The following is a 7325-nucleotide window of genomic DNA, read 5'->3' on the forward strand; positions in this document are numbered from 1 at the left end:
AGATCTAAAATCGTGTCATTTGACCTGATCTTTTCATGACTGACGATAGTTTGAAGTAGCTACTAGACTTCCACCGGGTTCGATAAGGAGCTAGGCATTTCAAATCTGAACATATATTTTTCCATAGCTTTATCTAGTCTGTTCTTGAACGCGTTCATACTTGGAGCGCCAACGATGTCATTGGGGAGGCTGTTCCTCATGTCGGTGATTCGAAGCGAGAAGAAATTTTGTCGTGTGGAGAAGTTGCAGCGCAGTTTTTTTAGCTTATAGCCGTGGCCCCTGGTGTTGGTTCTTGTTTCAAATTCTAGTAATCCTTCGGGGACATTGTATAGACCATGAGTATACTTGTATACTTCAATAGGTTTATTTGTAGAGATGTTAGATTATTTTCTAGCGCTCTGAAATATAGAGCAAAAATAATCGAATTAACTAATACACGAATGCTGCTGTGCATTGCAAATGTTTCTGTTCCTTACAAATGTTGCTGCTCAAAATACGAATGCTGTAGGCCATTGAATATTAATTATAATAAATGTAATTATTTCGTTAAACATATTTATTTTGTTTTTTTGTCATAGGAGGAGGAACGAACGAGTTCCTTTTCATGCTCCCCACGCAGCAACAAGACGAGCAGGTGGTTGGTGTAGAGTTCCACCTTCATCACCACCACCTACATCACCACCACACCCTTCGTCATCAGCTAATGAAGGTGAGGATAGTGCATCACCACCACCTACATCACCACCACGCCCTTCATCATCAGCTAATGAAGGTAAGGATAGTGCATCACCACCACCTACATCACCACCACGCCCTCCATCATCAGCTAATGAAGGTGAGGATAGTGCATAAAAATTACTTTTTATTAGAAAAATAAATAAATAAAATTACCTACCACCAAAAATTAGGAGGTTTTTAAAAATAGGAGGTTTAAAAATAGGAGGTTTAAATTAGGAGGACCAAAAATTTCATAGAGTTTTTTTTTTCATTGAACTTTTAAAGAGGCGCTGGACATTTGCTAAAACAACTGACTAGTATTACCAGTAGTAATAATATACGTTTAAAAATTACTTTTTAAAGACAACACTTCCAAAGAATCCAGTATCTCAAATCTTGCAGATGTGTACAATGAATTTCTCATCTTTTAATGAAATTTTCTCAAAATCGCCGTAATTTCAACAGAATCAATTCGCAATTAACGTTGCTTTAATGAAATTTTCTCAAAATCGCCGTAATTTCAACAGAATCAATTCGCAATTAACGTTGCTTTAATGAAATTTCCTCAAAATCGACGTAGTTTCAACCGAATCAATTCGCAATCAACGTTGCTTTAATGAAATTTACTCAAAATCGCAGTAGTTTCAACCGAATCAGGTCGCAATCAACGTCGCTTAAGAAACATAAACGTAATCTGTATTGACGAAATTATTTCGCGATCAAAGCCATTTTACGGAATCAACTCGTTCCTTTGGGGAAATCAACTCGCTTATTTACAATGTTTTCACTTGAACAAGTGCTCATGCAAAATCTAAATAATTTTAACTAAACTTATTCCGCGATTGAATAAGGGTGAATAACACGTACAGAAGCTGCCTGTACACATAAACAACAACAGATTCTGTATGAAACAAACTCAACGCGATAAATTATTTATGACAAGAGGCATTCTATTCAAACTTGAAAAGCCGCACAAAAAATAATATTTAAATATATTTATTTAAATTAATAATCTATGTTATTCTACACGACACTAAATTATTTGTCACTCACGGTGCGGTCCACGGTAACCATTGAAGACAATTGAACGGGCGCGATATTTTCTATTACCATACTCCACTGTAAAATATTTTATATTACATTTTTACATTATTTAATATTAATACTAGTTATATTATTATTATTATTATTATAAACAATACTGTTTAGTCTTAAAAGTTCTGAACTTCGGATGTCTTGCGGCGCTTCCTTAACAAATGCAACAACATCGGCGCAGAATGTAGCGGTCGGCATCGGCAGAATCGGTGACAGCAGCAGTCGTAATTTTGAGAACAGGTAAGCGAGAATTGTAATGAAAGAACTAAAATTTTAGTCCCACAATGTTACATAGCACAATTTCCTGAAAATATAAGATGTAAAATGCAACTTCAATGTTTACAATTCACTCACATGACATCGCCATTTACTGAAGAATTGTGAGGCCGAATTTTGATCATTGGTCAACTCTCTGAGTTTCAACTCGACTTCTCAGATTTTTTCTAACTATATTATTGGGAATGTTTATTTCTTAGCTTGTGTGTGTTGTGTGATTTAATTCTGGCTCCATCATGAAACGAATGCGTATCTAGTGAGATTTAATTCTGGCTCCATTTGATTAAAACATCGAACATAACGTTAATAATAAAATACCAATTACAGTTTTCTATTAACTTTATAAAGGGATTAAATTGAATATTAAATGTTAGTTTTAGCTGGATATTCTAAGATTAATGGATACTCGTCCATCAGGATTACCTAAGCCGTGCCACGTCAGGTTAAGCTGACAGTATCATTATATATTTTATAATTTTTTTACAATATTATTCCTCTGGGCGCCATGCATGGCGCGCTAAAACCCTGATCGTGTCGAGTGACGTAACGGAAAACCCGGACTGCGGACAAACCAACTGCCCTGTCCGCCTTCATGCAAGATGGAGGCCTGTATCCGCATTCCATAGGTACATTAGTATACAGAACAAATGTGCCTACTAGCTGTACACCAGCCGTAACAAATGTACATACCAGTCTTAAATTTATTGCAGCATTTCGGCAACTGTGGTCGTCGCAATGTCAAGGCGCAATATTTGCACAAGCTTCTGCATATTATTTGATTATTTCACATAAACATATATTTATTAAATTTTTATTATTTTAGCATAAATTAGTTAAATTCATTGCCTGATTTTCTAAGAACTTTTTTACCCGTTCTGAAAAATTGTGCTATCAACCCTTTTAGTGTTCGTCATTACATTACGCCCGCTATTATATATTTGTGTTCAATGTAGAAGACCAGTGACACCGTAAGTTAGTTTAAACATTTATTACGTATATACACAACAAAATAATTTAGATATACCGTAAATTACCGCACTGAGTAAACGATCAAGTCAATTAGAAATATATTAGAAATCACCCATCAGTGGGGCAACTGCAGAAGCACTTAACGCTGTAGCGAAACAAATGATTTTTTTATAATTCATATACTTTTCCAAGTAATTTTTATTATAATTCATAATTTATTCATGCTCTAATAATGCTGGCAAGATAGGCATGTTTGCCCAGCATGCAACATCGGACTACATCTGAAGATAACAGCAATGTTAAGTGGAATAAAGTTCACTTTTTAATTAGTGGCCTTAAATTAGCGATGGCCTTTACTTCGCCTCTCAAATTACGCTTAGTCATCACCAAAGTCCGGGCTCGAATGCAAATATTATAACACTTACGAGCGAGGCACAACTAAAAAACAGGTGAATGTCGCATTGTAAAATCAAGAGTTAGAAGTTATTGACTATAGAAATAACTTTCTATTAAATAGACCAGAAAAACGTTTAATAAGTTTTTCTAGTACACAAAATTAAATCTATTCTGTTCCACAAAAGAATGAGTGGAACCATGCATATTTTCCGAAAGAAATGTAAATCTTTATGATACGCAAGCTTCTTGCATATGTTTTAGCTAATTAAGTCTTCTATAATTTTATTGTTTGGAAACAGTCGCCACTGTACAATACACAATATGAACAACAGTAACCACTGTACAATACACAGTATAAACAACAGTAACCACTGTACAATACACAATATGAACAACAGTAACCACTGTACAATACACAATATGAATAGCAGTAACCACTGTACAATACACAATATGAATAGCAGTAACCACTGTACAATACACAATATGAATAGCAGTAAGCACTGTACAATACACAATATGAATAGCAATCTCATTGTTGCCACACCGCAATAAGAAATTTAATCGCCACGTCACAAAATGAAGCGCCACGGCAACTACAAAAGAAGAGTAAAGTCATCAATTAACATAATTCAGCAGATCACAAAATTTGCATTATTCACAGCGTCAAAAATTAAACTAAAGAATGAATAAACGAATAACACGAAATAAATACCAACTATTACTTTAAAAACTGAACTGATGAAGCTACGTCACAAGATATTTGGTCTCATGGTCACCGTAAATTTAAATTCTTTATTAGTCTGAATTATCATTGCCTAATTAGCCTGATTTAATCGCCTAATTAATCTGAATAATCATCGCCTAATTAGTCTGATATCATTGCCTGATTAATCTGAATAATCATCGCCCAATTAGTCTGATATTGCCTGATTAATCTGAATAATCATCGCCTAATTAGGCTGATATCATCGCCCAATTAGTCTGAATTAGCCTGATGTCATTGCCACGTGCAGCGAGGGCGTTACGACTGACGTCAAAGGATGAATTTTTCAGCCGTCTTGCGTTAAATTCTTTATTTCACGAACATATTAATCCTGATCAATGATATGTGCATTTCAGGAGAAAAAAGGTTAACCCTCAGGCTACGGATGCATTAATCGTCTTCAATGCTATTTGAATTTGAACCGTCTGCAGACAAAACACTGAACGGAACACTGAAATTTCCTAAAGTTGTCCATGAATTGTTTCAAGCAACTGAAACTTGTTTTCATCATTCACCAGTTGCAATTTGATTCACCAGTTGCAATTTGATTCATCAGTTGCAATTTGATTCACCAGTTGCATTTGGATTTGATGTAACTTTTAATCGTCGTAAGTAAAAGAACATATATTTTTAAAATAGTTGAGTATAAAAATTAAAAGAACATATATTTGTGTGTAAGCCGGAAATATATAGGAGCTGTTGAGGTGCATGCTCTGGATACTAGAATCCTTTCGGTAAATTACCTGATAATGGAATCTTATTTTAGTGGCCGAATCAGAAATTATTGGAAATATGGGAGGAGGGAAAGTTAGGTTAAAAATTTGAAAAGAAAGTGTTTTCGAATTTAGTAAATGAAATTTGAATCAGAAAATAAAAGGTTAAAGCTTGCGTGAAATTTTTTGAAAAGTACTTGGATGGGAGTATTGTGCTGAAAGTGGATTTGATCGGGCATCTCTTTATTCGCAGTCATACAGTCTGAAAATTTTATCAACTGTACGCGGGATGACGGCATTCTAAAATTGAACGTATTATAGATTCCTGTTAATGCCGGGTTAACCTGCTAGTTTATACGTGATATATTCTTGCGCCTTACGTCCAAAATGACGAAATTTATATCTAATGTTATACCTACCTGACTGAAAAATAAGTTTAACACTATAAGATAATTATTTTTCGACCTGAATTACGCCCACGAAGACCACGACATCATGTCTAATTTAGAACGCGCCATTTCGAACGCCGACGCGTTAATCGTTCGCACTCATTTATAACCACGCCTTGTGAATGAATGTGCACAAATATCAGTCCTCGTCATCGAAGTCTATAAAAAAATTGTTTATTCACCTATACTCGGTAGCCGCTAATCCCCATGGGACTTCGTGCCCCAAAATATAAGCACATTTATATCGACATCTCGGGTGCAGTGTGATACCCGTGCCAGAATTGGGAGCAGCCTAATTATTATTCAACTCAATTTATTCTTCAATGTAGCACAGAAAGTGAAAAGGATTGTCAAATTAATATAACTCTACGTCACTATAACATTATAACTGAAAATTTTATTGCATCACCATTGTAATAATATTTAATAGCATTACCATTGAAATTAAATTTTCGATCACCTTCCATTTTAGCCTACTGACGACATTCATCATTTTACGCTCAGAGTAATGAGTGAGACTTTGTCTAAATTCTGATACACTTTTCACCCCATGTGAGTCATCTCGACCCAGTTTGACCAGGAAAAATGACATATCAGTGCTACATGCAGGAATTGTATCAATATTTGGACACTATGACCCATTGAAATTGTTCTGATTTATACTCTTATAACATAAAAAATATAAGTCAGTACTCACTGCAGTGAGTGACAGAGAGCGCATTTTCTCGTCGACGAAAACTTGAGGTCACGGACGGACGAACAGACGGACAGACAGACGGACGGACAGACGGACATGACGAGCACAATAGCGCCTTTTTTCCATAAATGAGAAAATGCATTAAAAAGGGTGGGTTATATATGGCACAAATAGTGACACACTAGCTGCAAGTAGCACTGGTACGCCTTTTTACCGGGCCAAAGTAGGTCAGGACGATCTACACAAAGGCAAAAGCACATCGCTTTTTGGACAAGTCGTTTGTACTTATCAACGCTGACATTTACACTCATGTAATTAATGGTTCAACCAGCCATGCAACACGCATTCACCCATCCTTATCTTCAGCAGCCCCTCAAAGTTAGCATTAAGTCCATATCATATATATATATATTGTTATTAGTCTAATACTGTAATATATGAGTCAATTAAACTCGGATGTCATGAGCACTATTAATATAAGTAATTTAAATATCTTAATTTCCTCGCTTGTTTAATTATCAATTCTGCTTAATAATTTATAAAAAGTATCATATACATAAAGTAACACAAAAAATCTCTCTGATCACACAAATATTCAAAGTGCAATTAAATAGTCTCAAAATAAAGACACGATTACGAATAGCCCAAAATTGCACCAGGCTAGCCTCGCAAACTAATGAGATTTTATTTGACTAATGAGATTTTAATTAGAGTTGACGCTAAGATATCGCTGTTGCACTTACGCTAACTAGTGGCTTGTTGCTGTGTTCTGACACTGAGTCTAATGAGGGCTGCTATACTCAGAAACATAAGTGGTAATTTTGTACAGAAAAGTAAATAAATCCATTATCACGCCCTTTTGCAGGGCAAAATTGGTCAAGATGGGCAGAGTGTGCATCAGTTATTGTTTCAAGTCACACTCATTACTATGAGTGCATAAAACATATCGCAAATAGTGGGTCCCACGGAGAGGGTATTTACAGCGAGGTTGTGTATAAGAATTCAATGAATGCCGTGAATGAGGCACGTGAGTGGCCTATTAATAAAATTGGCATCGAATTCACTAGGACGGGGACTCCCTTTATATATTCCTATATATTGTGAGGGCTTCTCACTAAGACGAGTCCTATCTATATATTGTGAGGGCTCCTCACTAAGACAACGAGTCCTATCTATATATTGTGAGGTCTCCTCACTAAGACAACGAGTCCTATCTATATATTGCGAGGGCTCCTCACTACGACGAG

Source organism: Hyalella azteca, unplaced genomic scaffold (genome assembly GCF_000764305.2).
Source record: "Hyalella azteca isolate HAZT.00-mixed unplaced genomic scaffold, Hazt_2.0.2 contig14855, whole genome shotgun sequence".
In the NCBI taxonomy this organism is placed as follows: domain Eukaryota; kingdom Metazoa; phylum Arthropoda; class Malacostraca; order Amphipoda; family Hyalellidae; genus Hyalella; species Hyalella azteca.